Below are 25606 nucleotides of genomic sequence, written 5' to 3' on the forward strand. Positions count from 1 at the left end.
CAGTCCTCCCAGTTCCCATGTTTTCCTGTGCCTCCGTCCCCTGAACTGTATGCCCACTGCCACTGCACCCAGGTCCCTGATTTTCTTGGGGTGGTGGGTTTCCTGGGTTCCCTATGGTGGTGGACACACTGCTGCTTGATGTGTCCTGGGGACAGAGGGATGGGCCCGCTGGGTGGGTGCTGTGCTGGTATTTCATGAGGGCGGAGGCTCTGTGGTGGCATGAGCCAGTGTCAGGGGACCCCAGATGGGCCTGGCTGGTCATCTTGATCCAGTTGGACAGAGCTGCTGTCATCACTGTGGGCCTCTTCTGTGGGGGGAGTGGACATGTCTGGAACCTCCTGTACGGTGACGTTGGGTAGGAGTCCTGCAGGGGTGTAAAGGCATGATTATTGCATCTGTGTGTGCCATCATGTGCAATGGGTGAGTGACCCTGTACTCCAGTGCTTGCATTCTTGTCTAGGTCCTTGTGTGATATTTGGTTTGAGATCTGTGTGAGTATCTGTTGTGGACATGCTTTGGTGATGGGTGTCCATACTTTGGTGTTGCATGCAGGGCTTGGTGTTGGTATGTGTGGGTTGTGATAGTGGGACATATGTGAGGAGTTGAAGTGATTGGGGTGAGGGTGAGGGTGAGGGTATGTGATGGCATGCAGGTAGGGTGGGGGATATTATAGTTAAGAGTTTCCTTACCAGAGTCCATTCCTCCTGCTACTCCTACAAGACCTTCAGGATGCAGTCTTGCCAAGACTTGCTCCTCCCATGTTGTTAGTTGTGGGGGAGGAGGTAGGGGTCCACCGCCAGTCCTCTGTACTGCAATCTGGTGTCTTGAGACCACAGAACGCACCTTCCCCCGTAGGTCATTCCACCTCTTCCTGATATCATCCTGTGTTCTTGGATGCTGTCCACTGCATTGAACCTGTCGAAGATTCTGCGCCATTGCTCCATCTTCCTAGCAATAGAGGTGTGCTGCGCCTGTGATCCGAATAGCTGTGGCTCTACCCGGACGATTTCCTCCACCATGACCCTGATCTCCTCCTCAGAGAACCTGGGGTGTCGTTGAGGTGCCATGATGTGGTGTGGGTGATGTGTGAGGTGGTGTCGGTTGTGATGTGTGAGGGGATGTGTTTGTGTGTGTTGTCTGAAGTGCGTGGATGTTGTGTGAGTGATGATGTTGTGTGCCTGTGGATGCTAGTGTTGTTTCAGGTGGTGTCTCTCTCTGGCCTTCAAATCGTCAACGCACAGCTCACCCGGTACCTTGAAGACAACAACATCCTCGCCCCCTCCCAGTCCGGCTTCAGACAAAACCACAGCACCGAGACCGCCCTCCTCACCGCCACAGATGACATCGGAAGTCATCCGGACAATGGAGAAACATCAGCCCTCATCCTCCTAGACCTGTCGGCCGCCTTCGACACTGTCTGCCACCACACTCTGAAAATCCGCCTCCGCGAAGCAGTGATCCAAGACCAGGCCCTCGACTGGACCACATCCTTCCTCTCCCGCAGGACCCAGAGAGTCCGCCTCCCCGTTCCAATCCAAAGCTACCAACATCATCTGCGGCGTACCCCAGGGCTCATCCCTCAGCCCGACACTGTTCAACATCTACAAGGCCCCCCTCGCACAAGTGGCCCGTCAATACAACCTCAACATCATCTCCTACGCCGACGACATCCAACTCATCCTCTCCCTCACCAAGGACCCACACAACGCCAAAACCAACCTCCACGAGGGCTTGAAAGCCGTCGCCGACTGGATGAGAAACAACCGGCTGAAACTAAACTCAGACAAAACAGAGGTTCTCATCCTTGGGCCCACCCCATCCGCTTGGGACGACTCATGGTGGCCAGCCTCGCTGGGCACCCCACCGACACCAACCGACCATGCACGAAACCTCGGCTTCATCCTCGACTCATCCATCTCCATGTCAAAACAAGTCAACGCCGTCTCCTCTTCCTGCTAAAACACCCTCTGCATGCTTCGTAGAATCTACAAATGGATCCCAACCGAAACAAGAAAAACAGTAACTCAGGCCCTCGTCAGCAGCAGACTCTACTACAGCAACGTACTCTACGCAGGCATCCCGTCCAAACACCTGCAACGCCTCCAACGCATCCAAAACGCCTCCGCCCGACTCATCTTCAACATCCCTCGCCACAGCCACATCACGCCCCACCTAAGAGACCTCCACTGGCTCCCCGTCGACAAGAGGATCACCTTCAAGCTCCTCACCCACGCACACAAAGCACTTCACAACACCGGACCAACCTACCTGAACAGCAGACTCAGCTTCTACACCCCCACCCAGCAACTCCGCTCCGCCGCCCTCGCCTCCATCCCCAGCATCCGGCGCAGATCCTCCAGCGGCAGATCTTTCTCTTACCTCACCGCCAAGACGTGGAACTCCCTCCCATCTGACCTTAGACAGACCCAGGACCTGCTCACCTTCAGAAGACACCTCAAGACCTGGCTCTTCGAGTAGTAGCAGGATCCCCTCCCCCACCACCCAGCGCCTTGAAACCCTCACGGGTAAGTAGTGCTCTTTAGAAATAGACTGATTGATTGATTGATTGATTGGCCTTCTATCGCAATTCTGGTCGTAAGGGTTTGTGGGTGATGTGGGTGTGTGTTTTATATTGGATGGGGTGTGTGGGAGTGGTGTGTGTATGTGTATCAGGTGTGTGTATTTGGAATTGTACAATGTGGTTGTGTTTTGTAAATGTGTGTGTATTTTTTAGCGCAGTGGTGTGTACCACCAATGGTTTACTGCGGTTGGAAGACCGCCACGTGGATTCGTGGGTCATGATAGTGTGGGCGTATTCCTGTTGGCGTAGCGCTGTCGGTTTTATTATCGCCAGTTTATCACTGACCTTTGGTGTGGCAGACTTGTGTGGGTGTCTGGATTTTGGCGGATTCCAGGCTGTGGGTTGTAATAGCTGTAGCTGAATTCCGCTGCCGCAGCGGTGTGTTGGCGGTCTTCTGCACGGCGGAAAGTGGGATTTACCACCAATGTTGTAATGAGGGCCTATATCTTTGAAAATTTGAGACCCAATTTCTAACATTGATGATCAGTGTTGAGGATAGGACTTGTGTTTGTGCAGTGCTATAAAATAGCTACTTTACACTGCCTACCCACAGTCAATTTAATTGGTTTTCTTTTTCTGCAAACTTTCCCTGACATTTTTCAATCAATCCTATGCATCATGTCTCTGGCTGGGTTCACAAGTGGAGCTGGAGAGTTTGACCTGGCTAAGATGGAGGATTTCACAGTCCCCCAGCTGAAGGGTTTTTGCAAAGCTATAGGGGTGCCTGCTAGTGGAGCTTCCAAGAAGGGAGAATTTCAAAAGGACTTAGGGCCTGGGCAGTGTCCCGCACACAAAAGAATGATGATTTGGGGGAGCAAGAGAAAGGCTCTCCCGAGGACCTGCCAACAGCGGTGGGGGATGACACCCCTGGACTTGTGCTCCCTGTGAGACCAGGGAACAGTGTCTCAAGGCACTGCCTGACCGCAGAGGAAAGGAGAGAGAAGAGAGAATTCAGGCCACAGTTGACAAGATTAAAAATGGAGACAGAGGAGAGGAGGGTGGAGAGAGAGGCTGAGAGAGCCTTGGCAGAAAAGAAAATACTTCTGGGTCTTGAACTGAGTCGGAAAGAGCTGGAGCTCAAGGCTAGGCAGTCTGAGTTCAGCAGTGATGGTGGCAGCATGTAATGGAGAGAAGAAGGTTGTAAACCCAAGGATTTGGTGCCCAGTTACATGGTGGGTGATGACACTTACAAGTGGTTTTCTGGTTGCGAAGTTGCACTCACGGCCTATGGGGTTCCTGAAGAGCACTTGGGGTGGGTCTGTGGAAACACATGCCTACACTTGGGAGGGACACATTTCTGACAGTAGAGGTTGGGGACCAAAACAAGTACACTCCTATGAAAACCATTTTAATTGCCAAATTTGGACTGACCTCTGTTACGTATGGCCAAAAAATCTGGGACCGTAACAAGCTTCCGAATCAGTCCTGGGTAGACTTCATTGATTTTTCCAGTCAGGCAGTGAATGGATGGGAGCGGGGCAGCAAAGTCATTGATTATGTTGGGTTGTACAATTTAATCCAGAGAGAGCACATGCTCAGTATTTGTTTTGTGGAGTTGCGCCAGCACCTAGTTGACAGTAAGTTGACTGATCACAGGGAGCTTGCTGAGGAGGCGGACCTCTAGGCTAGCACCAGAGTGGCCAAAAAGGCATCTGGGGGGGACACCCACAAAGGTGGTCAGGTTTCCCAACAGAAGAAAGAGGGGAGATAAAAACTTAAAAATAAGGAATTCTCTAAAGGCCACCAAATAATTCCCAAGGGAATAGTGGTAACTAGTCCCAGACTGATCCTAAGAAGAAAGGATTCTTTGATCATAAGACAGTGAGGTTTGTACCCCAATGTGCAGACAGCCCCAAGTATGGTAACTCTAAGGGCGAATCCAAATGTCCAAAGAGGGCACAACCCCCCACTGGTGGGCAGACACCTGGATTGGCTAGTGTAGCACTCGGGAGGAGGTAGTCCCAGATAGCTCTGGGGAACAGACAGAGTTAACCCTAGAGTCCGTGGGGGATGCAGATATGAAGCCAAAAGCCAACATGACTGCCAATACTTCTAAGTATAGGCAGTGGGTCACCATTAATGGGCAACAGGAGAAGGCTCTGCGTGACACAGGAGCCAGCATGACTACTGTCAAGGGTCAGCTGGTATCAGCAGAGCAGGTACTACCGCACACATTCATAGTCACTGACAATCGCAAAAGCCATCTACCAGTGGCCCTGGTTCTCTTTGCGTGGGGGGGGTCTCTGGTACTCTGAAAGTAGCTGTGAGTCCTGACATGTTGGACAAAGTAAGATCAGAGCACAACATTGGCAGCATGAATTAAAAAGGTAGAGTTTGCGTGCCCTTCATGATAATATATTAATGCGGTCTTGTATCTTCGGGCTTGCTAGGTTCCCTTGCAAAAGCAGATGCGGCCAGTTTCAAGTAGGTTTCCGTCCAACAGACTAAAGGTAACTAATGTTGCTTTATTCGGAGTGGTTGCTCCTTATGTGAGCAATGCATGCCCTCTAACAACATAGAGCATGTTAGCTCTTGTAGACTCTTGGCACAGACTTTCGTAATCCAACACTTGTAATCCTAGAAATTGGTATCACCCTCTCCACACAGTGGTGTAAGTGGGGTGTGATGGATGACGGGACACGCATGCTACTGGTGACACTGGCTCACACTCTGATGGTAGACTTAGGGCCATATTTATACTTTTTTATGCACAACTGCGCCAACGCAGTTGTGCGTCAAAAATTTTAACGCCATTCCAAAGCGCCATGCGGGCGCCTTATTTATTGAATGACGTTAGCCGGCGCAGCTGACTGGTGTGCGTCAAAAAAAATGACTCACACCAGGCAGCACCGGCGTAGGGGAAAATGGAGCTTGGGCATCAAAAAATGGGTCAAGTCAGGTCTGAGGCAAAATTTTGGCCTCAACCCGATTAGCGCCATTTTTTTTTACGCCCAACCCCCATTGAAATGACTCCTGTCTTAGCACAGACAGGAGTCATGCCCCCTTGCCCAATGGCCATGCCCAGGGGACTTATGTCCCCTGGGCATGGTCATTGGGCATAGTGGAATGTAGGGGGGCACAAATCAGGCCCCCCTATGCCACAAAAAAAAAAAATAAATACTTACCTGAACTTACCTTAAGTTCCCTGGGATGGGTCCCTCCATCCTTGGGCGTCCTCCTGGGGTGGGCAAGGGTGGCAGGGGGTGTCCCTGGGGGCATGGGAGGGCACCTCTGGGCTCCTTCCGAGCCCACAGGTCCCTTAACGCCTGCCCTGACCAGGCGTTAAAAAATGACGCAAAAGCGGCTGGACGTCATTTTTTAAGGCCCGTCCACTCCCATGCGTCATTTTTGCACGGGAGTTTAAATAAGGCGCACATGCCTTAGAGTCATTTTTTAGAAGGGAACGCCTACCTTGCATATCATTAACGCAAGGTAGGTGTCCACGCAAAAAAATGACGCAAACTCCAAGATCTTTGGCGCTAGACGGGTCTAACGCCAAAGTATAAATATGGAGTTAGCTTTGCGTTGGATTTGCGTAAAAAAAAACGACGCAAATCCGGCGCAAACAGAGTATAAATATGCCCCTTACTGTTTTGAGACCGTATGGAATGGTGCAAATTCATGTTTCTTGTTGATTTTTATAGAGACAGTATTGCCCTTCTCCAGTCCTGATGAGGCCCTGACTGTAGAGGCCGAAACGCGTCAACACATTTTCTGCAAGATTGCGGGCTTGTAAATTAATGTACTATAATTAAGAAACTTGATATGCACGACATAATACCTTTGTAAATAAATATATAGGTATTAGACAGCTGGGTGCAGCAAAGGCCCACAACCATTGCATTTTCCACAATGTAAAGAAAATATGTGGGGCATAACCCTCCTTTGTTTACACCGCCAATATTCAGGGATTTGATTATTTGTCATAATTGTTGTGATGTCATGTTTATATTTATGTTATGTATATATATATTTTTGTTATAGAATGTTCACCGAATAACCACTGCTGACCTTTTTGTAGAGTAATTGAAATAAACAAGGGAAAGAAATTGACCCAAGAGACCAGAATTGAGCACTGTTCTCTTAAAGTAATAAGTGTATTTGTCCCTACCTGCCGATATTTTGTGTTTATGATTATTGGTTAACCCAGGGCAGGATAGGGCGATATGGCTACAGGGTTCCCTCTTTTCAAGTATATGCCAATGACCTACAGCACACAACCTGAAGGTAAGTAGAGCTCAGGTCTCACTTGGAGTTGATGGAATTGCCTGAGTGGGTCTGTATGACCACAAGGTCCATGGCTACCCAGAAAGGGAGTCAAGGGTGTCTGGGGCCTGGATAAATGGCACAGACAGCTGCCAAGGGGAGGGGTAAAGGGCATGGGAAACCAGCCCCAGAAGTTCCCACAGTGGAGGTTGATGGGTCTCTGAGGAGGAGGCCCCTAAGTCAACCGGGAAGGACGTTGCCACCCTGGGTGACCTACCGGAGCTTGCTGGCTGGCAAGTGGAGAGAGGGGCAAAGCACAGAAAGAATGTCCCACTGTTAGAAATGGGGTCTTTAGTTGGCAGTCAAGCAAGGACTCTCACTCTAGTCAGGATGAAAGAGAATCACCCTCAGTTAACCCCTGCTTGCCCCCTTGTTAGGTTTAGGCCTGGCAAGTGGGTACACTTGCCAAGTCGAATTTACAGTTAAAACTGCACACACAGACACTGCAGTGGCATGTCTGTGACTTGATTACAGAACTACTTATGTGGGTGGCACAACCAGTGCTGCAGGCCCACTATTAGCATTTGATTTACAGGCCCTGGGCACCTCTAGTGCACTGTACTAGGGACTTACTAATAAATCAAATATGCCAATCATGGATAAGCCAATTACATACACATTTTGGAAAGGAGCACTTGTACTTTAACACTGGTTAGTAGTGGTAAAGTGCCCAGAGTAACAAAAACAGCAAAATCAGAGTCCAGCATACATCAACAACCTGGGAAACAGAGGCAAAAAGTTAGGGGAGACCATGCCTAGGATGAAAAGTCTAACACCCACTCTAGAGGGCTGAGGCAATAGGCCTCAGATCATGCAACAGGTGAAACCCCATGGGGATCACCTGATTAACTTGGAGAATGATCTCCTATATAGTGAGCCTAAGGCTCAGGGTACTTGGGCAGCACAGTGTTACCGGGCCTTCCTACTGGGTTTGGCTCATGACATAACCCTGGGAGGACATTTAGGGCAAGACAAGACCTTTGCCAGGCTTGTCACCTACTTCTGTTGGCCCAGATCTAGGCAGCCTCATATACATTCTGCAGGTCCTGTCCCACCTTCCTGGCCAGTGGGAAGTCAAGGAAAAAGCTGAAGGCTCCCCTGATCCCACATCCCTTGTTGGCACCCCCTTTGAAAGGGTGGGCATCAATGTAATTGGTCCATTGGACCCCAAGACAGCCCTAGGCAAGATGTCCATCCTGGTCTTGGTGGACCATGCCACAAGCTACCCAGAGGCAATTCCTCTGAGGACGGTGACTGCACCAGTGGTGACCAGAACCTTGATGGGAATCTTTACCCGTGTGCGATTCCCCAAAGAGATAGTGTCTGACAGAGACACAAACTTCATGTCTGTGTACATGAAGTCCATGTGGGATGCATGCAGTGTAACTTACAAGTTCACCACACCCTATCTCCCTCAATCCAATGGTCTAGTTGAGAGATTCAACAAGACCTTGAAGGGTAGGATCACAGTACTACTTAAGGCCATGAGTCGTATGTTGGACTTCCTCTTGCCATGTCTTCTCTTTGTTTACAGAGAGGTGCCCCAGAAAGGGGTAGGGTTCAGTTCCTATGAGCTTCTCTGTGGCTACCTTGTCAGGGGGCCCTTGGGCACTGTAAAGGAGGGGTGGGAGAAAGCTCCCATGAAACCCCCCCATGACGTGGTCAGCTACATATTAGCCCTCCAGAACCAGATGCACCGCTTCTGAAAAAAGGCCAAAAGCAACCTTGAGGCCAGTCAAGAGGGAATGAAACTCTGGTTCGGCCAGAAGGCCACTCTAGTGGAGTTTCAACCAGGTTGCAAACTATGGGTCATAGAACCAGTAGATCCCAGAGCTCTCCAGGGCCACTGGACTGTCCCATATGAAGTAAAGGAGTGTAAAGGGGAGGCCACTTACTTAGTGGACCTCCAGACACATAGGAACCCTCGAAGGGTGTTCCGTATAAACAGACTAAAGCCTCACTGTGAGAGGTCAGAAGTCAGCATGCTTCTGGTGACAGATGAGGGTGTGGTGGAGGAGAGTGAACCTCTCCCTGACCTCTTCTCTTCACAAGAAAGTGGTGGGTCAGTGGAGCGTGTCAACCTCTCTGACTCCCTGACCCTAGACCAGTGAGGTGACTATTTTCCTCCCTGTTTTCCCTCACCCCTGAACTCACACGTCTGTGTGTCTATGACATTGACATGGGAGACAGTCACCCTGTAAAGAACAAAATTTACAGGTTGTCAGACAGGATGACGGCCAGCATCAAGGAGGAAGTTGCCAAGATGCTGGCTATAAGGGTAATTGAAACCTCTAACAGTCCCTAGTCCAGCTCAGTGGTGCAGGTACCACAGGCTGCCCCACCAGGTGCCAAATTAGAACTTCGGTTCTGTGTGGCCTACAGAGGTCTCAATTCCGTGACCAAGACGGATGCACACCCTATACCCAGAGCTGATGAGCTCATTGATAGGGTAGGCACTGCCAAATTCCTCAGTACCTTTGATCTGACATCAGGGTACTGGCAGATCGCCTTGACTGAGGGGGGCAAAAGAGAGGTCAGCATTCTCAACCCGTGAGGGACATTACCAGATCCAGGTGATGCCCTTTGGCTTGAAGAATGCCCCTGCTACCTTCCAACTGTTGGCTAACAGGGTCCTAGCTGGAAAAGAGGCATTCTGTGCTGCCTACTTAGACGACATTGCCTTCTACAGTGCCCGCTGGGAGGAACACCTGCTCCACTTTCAAGAGGTGCTCCAGACCCTGCAAAAGCCAGGACTGGCAATCAAGACCTTTAAGTGCCAGATTGGGCAGGGTTCCATGGTGTATTTGGGACACCAGGTAGATGGTGGCAAGGTGCAACCCCTCCAGGACAAGATTGAAACAATCATGGCTTGGCAACCACCTAGAACCCAAACTGAAGTGAGAGCCTTCCTAGACCTCACTGGCTACTGCAGGAGATTTGTTAAGGGATATGGCACCATGGTTGCCCCGTTAACTGAGCTGGCTTCTAAAAAGCAGCCCAGGTTGATGAAGTGGACAGAGGCTTGCCAGAAAGACTTTGATTCCCTCAAGGAAGCCATGTGCACAGCACCTTTACTCAGGGCCCATGATTAATCCAAGGAATTCATAGTGCACAATAACGTTATAGAGCATGGGGTAGTGGCATTCTTAACAGAGCTGAATGAGGAGGCCCTAGACCAACCAGTAGCCTTCCTTAGCAGGACTTCATTACTTCCACGGGAACAGAAGTGGGGTGCCATTGAAAGAGAAGTATTTGCTGTGGTCTGGGCACTGAAGAAGCTGAGGCCATGCCTGTTTAGGACTCACTTCCGGGTTCAGACAGACCACAGACCCCTTAGATGGCTCATGCAAATGAGGGATGAAAATCCTAAACTCTTGAGGTGATCTATCTCTCTACAGGGTATGGACTTTACGGTGGAGCATCGCCTGTGGACTAAATATGAAATGCTGATAGTCTCTCATGATTCTTCAGCCTTAGTGATAAGAGCTTGTACGGGGTTTGGTAGCTCTCCCCACTTTCAGCTGTGAGGGACACATGTTCGACCTCACAGCCTTAGTGTGGTTATTGCCTAACTGTCAGGAATAAGGCCAGGTGCAGTCCAGGTCTCGCCCGAAACTCCGCTGCGCGACTCTGCGGCGCTTCATGCGCACCACTTGTCATCCCCTCTTGTTCCAAAGGTGACCATCAGCGTCGTCTGCCCTGTGGCAAAGCTCATAGAGCTGCAGGTTCAGGACATTGGTGGACAAGATGCACTTATCAGTGTTATTCTATGAAGGGACTACAATTCCCATGTTTTTAGAGGCAGCAGCCATCTTGGGGTGTGGCAGGCCTATAAAGCCCAGCCACACCCAAGCACGTTGCTCACTATTTTGAAGACTTCGATGCAGCCAGACCTCGTGGGGGTTTCTCTGGGGAATAACAGAGTTCCTTAATGGCAGAGTGTCGTTCAACCAAAGTATCCTTGTTTCCATGGTGCATTAAAAACGAGTAGGTCGTACTCGTAGCGGCAAGGCCTTGCTGAATCCAAGTTTGGAGGAAGTCATTACTTCCAAAAGGTAAAGCGCCCCTTAGCATAACGAGCAGAGCGTTTCCAGTTTCTAGAGGCATTTCAGTTCACAGATGTAAATTGCTTTTGTACACAGCAATTCAAAGCGTTTCCGTTCACAGACAGTAAGCGATCTTTTGCACAACAATTCAAAGCGTTTCTGTTCCCAGATGTAAAGCGCTTTTGTGCACAGCAATTCAAAGCGTTTCCGTTCACAGATGTAAAGCGCTCTTTTGCACAACAATTTAAAGCATTTTGTTCACAGATGTAAAGCGCTCTTGGCACGACAATTCAAGCGCTTCAGTTCATAGATGTAAAGCACTCTTGGCACAGCAATTGAAGCGCTTCAGTTCACAGAGGTAAAGCTTTCTTGGCACGACAATTCAGGCGCTTCAGTTCATAGAGGTAAAGCGCTCTTGGCACAACAATTCATATGCTTCAGTTCACAGATGTAAAGCGCTCTTGGCATAGCAATTCAAGCGCTTCAGTCCTCAGGTTCAAAATGCTCTTGGCACGACAATCAAAGCGCTTCGATTCACAGGAGTAAAAGGTTCTTGGCACAACAATCTAAGTGATTCAGGCTACTTGAGTAAAAGCGCTTCGTGGTATTATTAAGTAAAGCGCTTCAAGTTCAATGAGTAAAATGTTTTGCCATTTATTGTTGTGAATGTGAAAGCATTTCTGGAGCTAAGCAAATCATAGTTTTCATTGTTCTTTGAAAAGATTAAGATGTGGAAAGCATATTTAATTCTTTGAAATTTTCTAGGTCATGATCAACGTTTTATCAGTCGTGCAGATCTAGAGGAAAGGCAATTGTGACACTACCTTTTTGCCCGCCTCCCTCCATTTTTCTGACCCTGTTTTTGCTGGTTTCAGGACTCTGTACACTTTACTACTCCTGTCCAGTGCTACAGTGCATATTCTCTCTCTGCTAAACATGGTAACATTGGTTTCACTGAATTGACATATTTAATTTACCAGTAGGTCCCTAGTAAAGTACACAACATGTGCCCAGGGCCTATAAATTAAATGCTACTAGTGGGCCAGCAGCACTGATTGTGCCACCCACATAGTTAGCCCCTTAACCATGCCTGCCATTGCAAGGCCTGTGTGTGCAGTGTCAATGCTACTTGGACTTGGCATTTAAAACTACTTGCCAAGCAATAACCCCCCCTTTTTCTACATATGTCACCCCTTAGGTATGCCCTAGGTAACCCCTAGGGCAGGGTGCTATGTAAGTAAAAGGCAGGACATGTACTTATGTGTTTTGCATGTCCTGGTAGTGAAAAACTCATAAATTCGTTTTCCACTACTGTGAGGCCTGCTCCTCTCATAGACTAGCATGACAACTGCCCTCATATACTTTTAAGTGGTAGATTCTGATCTGGAAGAAGTAGCCCTGTCATAGGTGGATTTAATATTACTATTTTAGAAATGCCATTTTTAGAAAGTGGTATTTGTTCTGCACTTACTGCCATCTGAGCCACACAGCCCTGTCTCCAGTCCACGTCCTGTCTGTGCTGGTAGACAGCTCCCCTTGTGCATTCACCCAGACACCCATAAACACAGGACACTCAGGTGGTCATTACGGGTTTGGAGGTCTCCGGACCGCCAATCCAGCTGTAGTGGTCACACCACCACGAGGGCGGCGGAGTAGATGGCCATATCATGACCATGATGGTGATCCGAACGGAAAACAGCCAATACACTGCCAGTGCGGAGGGACCGCTGCTGCTAGCAGTAGGCAGTAGGCATCTCTAGGCTGGCAGAGACCATGTTTCCACTGGGCATATTACGAGGTTGCACACTTCCAGGATTTCTAGGGTGGTCGCACCACAACAAAAAGCCTGGCAGAAACGAACAAATTAAAAGGAGACACTCAGCTTCAGGAACAAAGACACATCCGCAGCCGCCATGGAGCCTGAACTTGAAGCCTTCCCACTTCTCCGGCTGGCCATCCAACTCCAGAACCAGTGAAGGCAATGAAGATAACAACCGTAAGTACACCCGGCTAGCAGACACTGGAGGGAAGGCTATTAGTAGACACCCACACACAACACAAATACCTGGCACGGCTAGCATTGGCCACACACACTTGCAAACAAACACCTGTACCAACACACACACACACCTACATACACACACACACAAACAACACACACCATGGCCAACATACACGTGCCATACACACGCCACATCGGACACACACACTACCGCCACTGACAAACACATTCATACACAACACCACTGAGGCAGCAACATGTAACAACCGTACACAGCCAATCCAAATGAAAACACTGCCAAACAACCTGTCAGATCACATGCCACGTCCACCTAACTCACAAAGCACATCATAGATGCATCACTACACACACGGCCACACACACACCTCTACCACACAATGCCATACAACATCATCATAACAAATCACAACAAAACCATAGCACAAGTCACCTACACAATTCATGCTGCTACAAAAACACATCACATAAACAGAACTCAAGCACCAAATCATACAAATACAACGCATACATGTGGAAGGAAAGGTAGGACAAGTTTGTTACCCTAGACACCAACAGTACTGTGGTGCAGATATACTGATATAAGTATGTCATAGAAAAAATAAACTATAGACAACATAGGCCTACTGGCCAGTCCAAATGTTTTTACTGCCCCAGGCACACTGGGATAAGTGTCTGGCCGCAACTTGACTCCTGACTGCAAAGTAGCCTCCACATGGCAGGGGCATCAATGGGGCAGACAGCCACCTCAGTGGTCAGGGTGGTGGAGATGGGGGCTTGGGTTTGGGAGGGGGTCCTTATGCTTGGGTTTAGGTTTGGTGGAGGCTTTAGGGTTAGTTTTAGGCTTTGGGGGAGGGCCCTTGGCCTTGGGTTTTTGAGGGCTGACCTTCGGTTTGGTGGCAGGGTGTTTTTAGCAGGGGAGGGACATGGACAGTACCGGGGGGATGGGAGTACTGGGAGGTGGAAGGACTGGGTTTCGAGAGGGTAACGGGCGCTTGGGAGAGCAACAGGCTGGGACAGTGGGAGGGAACAGGGAAAACTCATAAAGGAATCTTTTCTTAGGGACACAAGGGCGGTCATGGGAAAAACATTTGGGAGGGAAGGGAGAGGGAGTGCTTTTGAGGTATGTACATGTAGGTGCCTTGGGTACAGATGCATGGGAGGAAGCCATGTTTGTGCTGGGTGTCTGTTGGGTGGGTGAGTGTGGGTTTTTAGGTGTCTTGGGAAGAGGGGAAGGAGATGCAGGGAGATGCCAGGGTGGAAGTGTGAGTGTCTGTTGGGGTGGTGCCTGCTGGTAAAGTGGATGTGCTGCATGTGGGGGTGTTGGTGGTCGTGGTGAGTGTGCATGTGGTGTATGGGGTGGATGCATATGGGTCTGCTATTGCGGTGACGGTGGGTATGAGGGGACTTGTGGCTGGATCTGGGAGTGTTGATGTGGTGATAGCAGGTGTGAATGGTGTAGTGCCTGTGAGGGAAGAGGTAGTGGGGCAGTCTGTGTAGGGAGTGGATGTTGTTGTGTCTGTATGTGTGTGCTGTTTGTGTGTATGGCGGTGGTGGGTTTTATGGTGGCTGTGTTTGTCTTTGCAAACCGTGTCTGTTGAGGTGGATAAATGGTGGTCTGACTGTGTGTTCTGGATTGGTGTGGGGAGAGGGGTGTGGGATTGGGCACAGGTAGCTGGGAGGGAGACAGAAGATAAAGGGACACCGGCTGCCATCAAAGAGGAGGACTGAGCCTGAAAGGATCTCTGCAGGGCAGTCAGGGCACCGTGACTTTCCTTACAGGTAGGCATTGTCCTGCTGCATCTGTGATGTCAGCCCCTGGAGGGCATTCGCAATGGTTGACTGTCTCACAGGGATGGACCTCAGGAAGTCAATAGCCTCCTCACTGAGGGCAGCAGGGCTGACAGGAGCAGGGGCAGAGGTGCCTACGGTGAAGGAGACGCCCACCCTCCTGGGTGAGCGGGCACAGGCAACTAAGAGGGGAGCTACAGGGAGGGCAGTGCTAGTGAGGGAGGTGGGGGACAAGGGTGGTGCTTGTCCCAAATGTGTCTGCCACTGCCAGGGAGCATCCATCAGAGGAGGTATCTGAAGAGGATGTTGAAGATCCGGTCTCCCCTGTGGCACTCTCCTCGCCCCCATCCGAATAGTCCCCTCGGCTCTGCTGGTGTCAGCCTCCTGGGTCCCATGGGTTGTAGCTTCCTCACTCACTGGTGCCCCTTCTCCTTTGCCTGATGATACTGATGCACATAACGACAGAGGAGGCGAGGGAGTGAGGGTGGGAGAGAAAGAAAGGATGGAATGGGTCAATACCTACCCATCATTCACACAGACTAACAACTTATTTTCTGCTGGTATGCCATGGCAGGGCATGCCTTTTCGTTGACATGCATAACTGTGGGAAATCATAGGGGGAAACAAAAGCTATGTTGAAAAAAACTACTAATGTGAGAACATTGGCACTCATTGACTTGGTTAAGGGGCTACCAATGCACAGTTGCATAGTACTTGCCACATTCCCATGGCCGTTTAATTTGACATATCCTGTACTTTTTACAGAATCCTGCATAGTAAGGTAGCATGCCCACAAATCCATGTACAATGTGGTCAGTAATTTCTTGGCCCCCTGCAGCCATCTACACATTTAGTAAAAGGCAACTGATTGAGAACTCACAAATTACCTCAGTATTAAAGGCCCAGCGTCTCAAGTCCTCCCACCGCTTTCTGCAGTGGGTGCTCCGCCAGCTATGGACCCCCAGGGTCCGCACTTGCTTGGTGTGGCACACCAAATTCCTTTATTCTGATGGGCACTGTCCTGCATGGGTGACACAGAAAGAAGGAGAAAGTCATGTAGAGTGGCATAACAGCAACAGCAGTGAACTTCACACATTAGACACATCTCATGCCCAAAAATGTGTCTTAACGGCACAAAATCACCAACTCCATTGCCATCTGCATGCATCCACTCCATGTGTTTCATCACAACACCCTTCTGCCTCACATACACCACTATCAGAAGGACAGTACCATTGGGCTTACCTGCTGCTATGGTGCCCCATACAACTGTCCATTCAGGGGTAGGACTCCATCCACTAGCTTCTCCAACTCCTCCTGGGTGAAGATAGGGGTCCTATGTCCTGCAGGATGTGCCATTATGACTCCCAGGGACAGTACACAGCAGATCACACAGTGGAGGTCTTGCTTGCACGAGCGTCAGGAGTCAAGTGAGCTATGCAACAGAAAATGGTGGTCACAGCCACCTTGTACGTGAATTTCACTGCCGGTGGCGATCATCATTGGCCCCAGTCTCCCATAAGCAACACTGTTATTGAATGAGGAGTTGCACAGCAGTTGTGACCGCCTACCGCTATTATGACTAACACTGGCGAAATGAGGTCACTTCCATCTGTCCTGTGCATACACAACAAGCGACTGCCACTTTACATGTCGTCAGTGTATTGTAGGTGATTAATAAGTGCATCATGGATGAATTGTAGTGACAAGTGCATAGATTGACTATGCTCACACATCCAAGCTGGGTTTACACATGTGACAATCGTGGACAGTATAGTTAGATGGGCTGATGACAATGACAGGGCATGTGCAGTCACTTGCTGCCTCATAGACGGCCTAACCATATGAGTATGTTGAGAATTTACGTACACCTTATTACCTGGAGGAATAGGGTGTTGTTAAATGGAAGTGTCAAATGTTTCATGTGTGGCAAGCTGTTTGTCTCGGGCTTCAACAATAATCTAGGATGGCATACACATTCAGTCTACATTACCAAATGGTTTGTGTATACTTCAGCATTATGTCCACATTACTGTTGTGCGCTACAAGTATAGTGTTAGGTGGCATGTGAACTGTCGAAATCAACTTGTGGCTTTTCCTCTCTCCTATTCATAGATACCGTGCAATGGTGAGATTGAGACATGCACCGGTGTACCAGACCCTACCCCGGAAGAGAGAACGTATCCAGAAGATACGTATCCAGGCGTATCGTCTGAACCGTCAGACCATCATGGAACTGTGTACCCAATTGGAGCCGGTTCTCTTGCCTGCCATACATAATCCCTATGCCAACTCTCCAACAGTACAGGTCTTAGGAGTGCTACACTTCTTTGCCTCAGACTTGTACCAGATTCCAGTGGGCTTGGCAGCAGGGATGCCACAGCAGATGTTCAGTCTTGTGTTGAAGTATGTACTGTGTGCTTTACTCAAACACTTACACCACATCAGGTTCCCCCAACGTGCGGATTTGCCCAATATTGAAGCTGACTTCTATGATATGGCGCATGTCCCTCATGTGATAGGGGACATATTTTTATTTAATGCGTTTTTATATAGCGCGGACTTTACCCGAAGGTGTCAGAGCGCTTCACAATAGGCAAAGTAAAGATACAGGAGGAGAAGAATTACAAGTGAGCCTGTTACAAAAGCAAACGTTACATTACATGAGGCAATAGTGATAATTGTGCAAGTATCAAAAAATACACGAGGTAGCAAACGATACGTTACGAAAGGAAAAAGTGACGTGTGCAGGTTACAAGAGCAAATAAAGAGTAGAGGAAAAAATTAAAAAATAAATAAAGTGGTAGACACTCAAAACACTAAAACAATAGTTACGTTACATGCGGCAGTGGTGGCCGTTGTGCATGTATCAAAAGCAAACAAGATATAAGAGGTAGCCGTTGTGCATGTATCAAAAGCAAACAAGATATAAGAGGTAGCAAATGATACGTTGTAAAAGGAAAGGTGCCGTGTGCATGATACAAAAGAGTACAAAATACAGGAAGAGGTATAATACTGCACTAAATGGCAGACACTCAAAACACAAAAACACCCTGGGAAGGCACTTCTATAGGCATGGAGAACAGAATTTCCTATAATGGAAGGACTTCCTTCAGAAAACAGAGGGCTTGAATTAAATTTGGAAGTGTCTTTGAAGGAGGAGAGCTTTGAGGTCAGTTTTGAAGGCCTGGGAAGAGGTGGTGGTCCGAAGCTGAGGCGGAAGTGAGTTCTAGATTCTCACCGCGTTGCCTGAAAAGGATTGGGCCATCGATCTTTCCTTCTTGAAAATGGGAGGTTCAAGCAATAACTTTTCTGCATTACGTGATGGTCTGGAGCCCCCAGAGAGTTTCAGTTTATTCACCAGGTAGCGAGGGGAGGAGGAGTGCAAGGCTTTGTGGGTGATACAAGCAGTTTTGTACATAGATCTTGCCTCTATGGGAAGCCAACGGAGGGTGGATAAAATGGGTGTAATGTGGTCGCTTCTTTTGGCCCTATATATGAAACGAGCTGCTGAATGGAGAATAGACTTCAGGGGGGAAAGGTGGGATTTGGGAGGCCAGTAAGAAGAGAGTTGCAGTAGTCCAATCTGGAGAGAACCAGCGATTGGACCAGGGTTTTAAGGTCGTGCTCCGGGAAGAAGCGACAAATCCCCCAAAGAAGGCGCAGTTGGAGTTGAGCAGACTTTGCAATGGAGTCGATGTGGGAGAGTAGATTGAGTTTTTTGTCGAGTATGACACCAAGGGATTTTGCGCTCTCGACAATGATGGGCTTATTGTTCATTAGATTGATCTGATCCATCCATGATTGCACTGGGGGATGAGAAAGTGAGGAGGAGAGGAGGAGGAATTCTGTTTTGGAGGGATTCAGGATCAGTTGATGAGTTAACATCCAGTTTTGAATGGAGTCGAGAGTAGAGCTAAGGAAGGAGAGATCGTGATTGGAGGCCACCTTAAGGTAAATCTGAGTGTCATCCGCATATAGATGATAGTGGATCCCGGATTTACTCAGGAGATTTCCCAACGGTTCTAAATAGAGATTGAACAGTGTGGGTGCAAGTATGGAGCCTTGAGAAACACCTTGACTGACCGCTAAAGGAGCTGAAAGACTGTTCGCTATTTTGATCATTTGGGATCTATCAGAGAGGAAGGAGGCAAACCATTTGAGCACAGTGCCATCCATGCCCATTCTCTGTTGAAGAGTGTTAAGGAGAGTGTTGTGATTGACAGTGTCAAAGGCTGCAGAAAGGTCAAGAAGAATTAGAAGACAAGACTCCCCTGAATCGAGTATCCGCAGCGCTTCATCAATCACTAGCAGCAGGGCTGTTTCAGTGCTGCAGTTTTGAATGAAGCCGGACTGGAAATTGTCAAGAAGATCATTTTCCTTGATATGGCGAGAGAGTTGTTTCGCTACACATTTTTCTGTGATTTTCGCAAGAAAGGGTAGGTTAGTGATGGGACGGTAGTTGTTGAGGTCGTTTGCATCAGCGGTGGGTTTTTTAAGCAGAGGGGTGACCTGCCCAGTTTTGAAGGAAACAGGAAGGGAGCCTTGACTGAGGGAGAGGTTGATCAGAGTGGTCCAATAGGAAAGAGAGTTAGTATAGAAGTCAATGGCAATGGCACTAGGGATGGGGTCAAGAGAATGGTTAGAGGGCTTTGTATCGAGGATGCCTTTAAGGAGAGCATCGTCAGAGATGGGGTCAAAGTTTTGCCAAATGGTTAAGGATTTGCGCTCCTCTGTAGGGGTAGGATGAATGACCTGATCTACAAGTGATTTTACCTTTTCGTCAAAGAATACAGCGAATTCCGCTGCTTTCTTTGTGGAATCTTCCAATTTGGAGGTTGGGGGAGAGCTGTTTGGGTTCTTGATGAGATCGAATAGTTTTTTGGGTCTATTTTTGGCTGAGTCAAGGAGGGATTTGTAGTGTGACGCTTTTCCAAGGAAGATGAGCTTGTGGTACTTGGATCTTGCTGAACGAAGTGTGGCCAAATTTTCAGTGGAGGGCGCTTGTCTCCATTGTTTCTCAAGGGCTCTTAGGAACTTCCTTTCTTCATAGAGGGATTTGTTGAACCAAGGTGCTGTGGGAGTGGGCCTTTTCTTTTTGCTTTGGAGAGGAGCGACATTATTGATTTTGACTGCAAGGACTGTGAGGCATTGGGAGGTGAGTTCGTTAACATCTAGGTCCGGGTCTAGCCTTGGAAGTGATAGCAAAGCAGAATCACAGAGGGTACTGAGGTCAATATTTTTAGTGTCACGGAACCAGGAAGTAGCCCTCTTAGGCTGGCCAAGAGTTATAGAGTGTGATAGGTGAAGAGAGAATGGGATGAGGAGGTGGTCCGACCAGTCTACATGAATAGGGGTAGCGATAGTCAGCAAGCCTGCTTTAAAAATAACAAGGTCCAGGATTGAGCCTTTAGAGTGTGTTGTTTCTGTGCAGTGTTGGATAAGATCGTTTGCAGAGAGGAAGGTGGCCAGAAAATTCGCATAGGTGTCTTGAGGCGAGCCCCAGTGGACATTGAAGTCACCCACGAAGATCTGATTGTCACTTTGCGTGTATTGGTCGCTGATGCAGTCCGTGAGTTCCTCCATAAACGAAGGGCTGCTACCAGGCGGGTGGTAAATAGCATGGAATCTGAGAGGTGAGCGGTGGTGCAATTGAAACTCAAGAGATAGGCATTCAAAAGTGTGGAACACCTCCCCCAACTTTGTCAATTCTGTCATTTCTAAGTATAGAATAGCCTGTGGGTACAAGGAGATCAAACATAGAGTGAGAGGTATCGTTGAACCAGGTCTCTGTGAGGAAGAGCATGTCAATGTTGTGCAAGTTGATGGTATCAGAGATTTCAAGTTTGTGTTTTATTGCAGATCTGCAGTTGTGGAGCAAACAGCGCAGCTCTGAAGCAACTGTTTTGGTGATGGGGGCACTTGGGCTATGAGGGGTGATAGGGATATTGTACTTATATGAGGGTGCTCGGGAGGGTTTAGGTGGGCGAGTGGTTCTGACAGAGGAGATGGTCGGAATAGTGTAGATAACAGGGTTACTGGGAAGTGGAAGTGAAGGAAGGGTGGCGTTCAAGTGCTTGTGTGGAATTGCAGACGACAGGCTATGCTTAACTATAATGGGGTGTGGGGGTGAGGTGCATCTCGTGGAAGGGTGAGTGTTTGCCAAAGGAACTGAGGTGTGTGGAAAAGTCGAGATCTTGGAGCTTAAAACTAAAATGGTAGCTTCAAGTTGGGAGATGGCGGAGATTAGACAGCCTAGCTTATTTTCCAGAGAGAGTAAGGAAGAGCACAGCATGTTGGGTGGCTCGATGGAAACAGGAGGGGGAGCACTAGGCAGTGTACGGCAGGGAGAGGTGGGGGAACGGGAGGGGAGTAGGGGTATAGGGTTCAGAGGTGGGGAAAGGTTTTGGATGAGAGCAGGAGATGGTGCGCCAGGGGTGAGAGGAGAGTTGTCGTTGTTGGCGTTGCAAGAAGGATAGGAATTAAGGGCAAAATTAGGGGGCGATAGGAGAGGAGTGGGGCGGTGGGGCGGTAGGAGAGAGGAGGAGAGTGAGGAGTCATAGGGATTAGGGAGGTTTGGAAGGAAGGGAGGGGAGGGGGTTGGATAGGTCCTGATAGCTAAGTGAGGTGGCTGTGAGGGAGCGGGTATCAGGCAGAGTGGGGGGGATTGGGAGAAAGGGAAGTTGAAGAAAGGAAGTGATTCTGCTCGGTCCGAGGGAGGGAAGGGGTTACCAGGGGAGGAAAGGGGGTAGCACAGCATTGCTGGAGGAGAGTGGGGAGGGAGAGAGATGGAATGTATTTGTGGGGAAATCGGGGTACATAGTGAGGGGAGGAGTGGGCGGAAAAGCAGAGAGGAGGAGGGAACAAGGGGAACGTAGGGAACATAGACAGGTGGAGAGGGCTGGAGGAGAGGTGGTCTAAGGAGGGGGGTGGCCGGAAGGGATAGGAGGGAGGAGATGAGAATGGAGTGCCGGGACGGTGCAGAATGGACGAGGAGCGTGTTAGCTAGAGGTAAGGCTGAAGTGAAGAGCGGAGGGGCATACTGTGAGGGGGGAAGAATGGGAGGGGAGGTCCGAGGGGAGAGAAGAGGGTCGACCTGTGCCTCCCCATGGTGCAGCCTATTGGAGAGTAGGGGGGTCAAGGGAGGAGAAAGGGAGTAATTGGTGGAGCTAGATGGAGAGTCAAGGGATAGCCCGGTCGCAGGGGAGGGGAGTAGGGAAGGGAAGAGGCGGTCAAAGAGAGAGAGACAGGTGTCTTTGGCTTGGATCATAACAGTACCGTTGTTATAGAGTGAGATAGTGAGGGAGCCGTTAAAACCCGCAGAGGGGGAAATTTTTAGCTGTTTCCCATGAGGGATAGAGGAGGAGGAGGTGACGTTAAAGGAATTGTAAAAGCTGGTAGACCAAGAGGGTATGTCGTGCGTGAAAAAAATTAGATCGTTTTTGAGCCCCCCATACCGACCATAGTAAAACTGATCGACAAAAAGGGAATCGGGGAAACATTCAATGGTGTTATGCTTGAAACGTTTTGCTGCAGCTTTAGTCAGGTTAGAAGGGTAGATGATTTTGTAGCAATTATTTCCAGACTCAATTCGAGCGGTGGCCATGTTGGAAATTGTGGAGGGGGAGGGTGGTGGGGATAAGGGAAGGGTGTTACTAGGACGGTGGTGGTGGGGAGAAGTATGAGGGCGAGAAGGGGGCACGTAATCCAGACGTCGGGTGAAGGAACCTGGGTTATTGTGGAGACAGGAAAGTGAGGCGATTAGGGATAGGTTGTTACTTCAGAACAGGGCTGATTCAACAAGATAGGACTGAAGATGGAGTGGTGTAAGAGGAAAATCACTGTACTTATCATCCTGAGATATAAACTATATAAAGCACAGCATCACAATAGGTATCAAACGCATTGTACGCCCAAAATCTCAACAGTCTAATATTAGACACTTACCTCCTAAGTATCACCAACATTATGGGCAAAAAGCACAGGGTGGAACATAATTTCACTAGCATAACCCAAAGTATGCAAGACAACCTCAAAATCATACAACACAATTTAGAGGTAGCCAGAACAGGCTCTGAAAATCAAACTACAAGAAATACATTTCCTAGCACCACAAATACCCAATGGGGCCTGGCGCCCTACAAACCACCAGGACCCCCTGGTCAACTGGCCAACTCAAAGGGGCTCAAATGCCCTGTTTCCAGAATGTCGGGGCTGCTGCCAATGCAACGAAAGACCAGCGTGCGTACTTGCGCAAATCTAAACGTTGCAACTGGCACTAAGTGCTGCACAGCTGTGAAGCAATGGTGCAAGGAGTGCATCTCACTCCTAACTCAGACAGAACTACCTCCAAATGCCCTAAGAGTCTAGAGGAGGATAACTTTCGTCAGTTCACCCGTTGGGAGAGGATTTATCTGCTCTTATTGTGCCGCTGTTCCCACCATTGTCTCCAGCTTAAATTATATAAAGAGCAGCGGACTAGAACAAAAAGAACTTATTCAGTCTTTTAACATTTCTTATAGACCTTTATCTTCAATTTCTACTGGTGTTGCATAAAAAGCAACCAGCGTGGTCCGTGCAGTACCGTATATAGTCCAGACAACTTCTTCAGGGAAGTATAGAAGAATGATGTGACCTTGATGTCTCAGGCAAGAGAAAAATAATTGATGACTTTAGTCCCTCAAAATAGAAGTCATTTCCGGTATTGGAAATATAAATGATGTTGAGGCTGAGTACTTTGCTGTATGAATTATTCCTTTTGTGCATTACATTCAGAGGGATATGTCTGCCTCAGTCAAGTGATGTAACTCGAGACTTTGAAGTGCACACAACCCACTGAATAAATGTTCGAAAAACGTGACTCTAAAAGGTAATATTAAGTTTCCAGTCCTGGGCTTTACATCACCAGAAAGGAGAGACAGGCAGCCTCTGTTTTCAGCGCGTCTCTATGCTGAAAGGAAGAAACTGTTACCCAAGGATCAGAGGGTCTGACAAAGCTAAAATTAAAAGACAGGCAGCCTCATATATATTGTGATAGCACAATCGCGCATATCTCGAAGCGCCTGTGCAGCAAAGTAGGCATCTGCGGCCTGCGCAACTCCTGGCTCCAATATCCAGCACGATATCCCCGCTCGCACCATCAACCCACATTCACGCTGATCCGTACACCACCTACACTGTCGGCGTGTTCAGGAGCCCCCAACCCGGAGTCCGTCTCCGTCGTTCCGCCGCCATTTTGGGGTCAGGCACCATGGTCCCCGTGTTGTGTTCACTCAGTAACATAGTAACGTGAATGATTGTGCATCTGTTTGGCGGCAGGAATCAGTGCTTGGTACGGGTCTGGCGCACGAGCACGGCTGACGGTAGACGGTTGAAATAGACCAACATGGAAGTGTTAAAACCCTCGATGCACTTCGTTTCTTTGTTTTTGTTCACTGTCCTTTCCCCCCTCTGTCCTGTGACTTTCTCCGCTACCCCAAGACCTCCAGAACCACATGTACCATAACCCCCATCCTCTACGGTGCCTGTGTAGCCTTTCAGTGGTTCTTACTTGTCCTTCTCGGTACCTATGATGGACGCAAGATACTCCGCCATCTTCCAGTTTGGGGGGGGGGGCAGGAGGGCGCGAGACTCAACCCGGGAGGCCGCCACGGCGGCGCGCGCTCACACACCAAGGGCAGGCCCGGCGGCGGGAGACCCCCTCAGCCCCAGCCCGGGGTCCCTCTACCTGTGCGTCTGAAGCATCCGGTGCCGCCGCTGGTGGCCGCCTCTGCCCTCGCCGGTCACTGCCGCCTCCCGCCACCGGCCGCCATCTTAGCACTTTGGCCGAGTAAAAGTTGTGTTTCAGAGGGGTAAATTCCAAATCATACCCCGTGCTCATGTACAGCCTCCAATACATGTGCGTCGAGTTTGCGCTTCATGAAAACTAAAGGCCACCCCGGGGGGAATATTTACCCCTCGTAACGGTGCAGACGCCGGGTGATATCATCTCTGCTCTCTTGCTCCGGTGACCAGCTGCCGATTCCTGCAGCCACGGAGTTCCTCCGGCCGCCTGCTGCTGCGGCGGTGCTGCGGTCCCCGCACGGCGGTCGGAGCCCGTGGGTACCAAGCCGCCCCCTTCCCCGCTAGCTCGCTGGCTCCGGTGACCGCCCCCGCTCCTCGCGCCGTTGATCGCTCCCCGCAGCCCGAGCCCCGCACCGCGTCCAGCAGACAATCAATATACATAGATGGCACCCACCTTGTGTTGGTTCCTCCCAGGGTCAATGAACAAGTGTAAAGGGACAGGAAAAACATTTACTCCATAAATATCTAGGTGGCGTGTCTCACTGACAAGTATATCTCCCAAGTGACAGGCAAGTTTCCTGGAATTGTGCATGACTCCTACATTCAGAGGAACAGCAATGTCCCACATGTGATGGCTCAGCTACAGATAGAGAGGGCCTGGCTCATTGGTATGTATCCAATGGTATGTGTGCAATTGTAATGTCATCTCTCTTCACATTCCACTGTGTGTCCCTATCCGCATTGTGATGGGTCCAACCTTTGTGCACACAGGTGACTCTGGCTATCCTAACTTTCCGTGGCTGCTGACACCAGTAAGATACCCAACAACAGTGGGGAAAACCATTTCAATGAGGCCCACGGCTGGATGAGGCGTGTCATCAAAAGGACCTTTGGGCTAGGCCGGATTCCAGAGTCTATACCTCCCAGGAGGTACCCTGCTCTACAGACCACTAAAGGTCTGTTGCCTGCTGCATGCTACACAATCTGGCCCAGAGACGTCACATACCATTACTGGATGTTGAGGCGGTGGCAGCTGGACCAGTTACTGATGATGGTGGTGGCATAAAAAGTGATGAGGAGACAGATAATGAGGATATAGTTGACTATAGAACAGAGTTG

The sequence above is a fragment of the Pleurodeles waltl genome, chromosome 5 (assembly GCF_031143425.1).
Source record: "Pleurodeles waltl isolate 20211129_DDA chromosome 5, aPleWal1.hap1.20221129, whole genome shotgun sequence".
NCBI classification, from domain to species: domain Eukaryota; kingdom Metazoa; phylum Chordata; class Amphibia; order Caudata; family Salamandridae; genus Pleurodeles; species Pleurodeles waltl.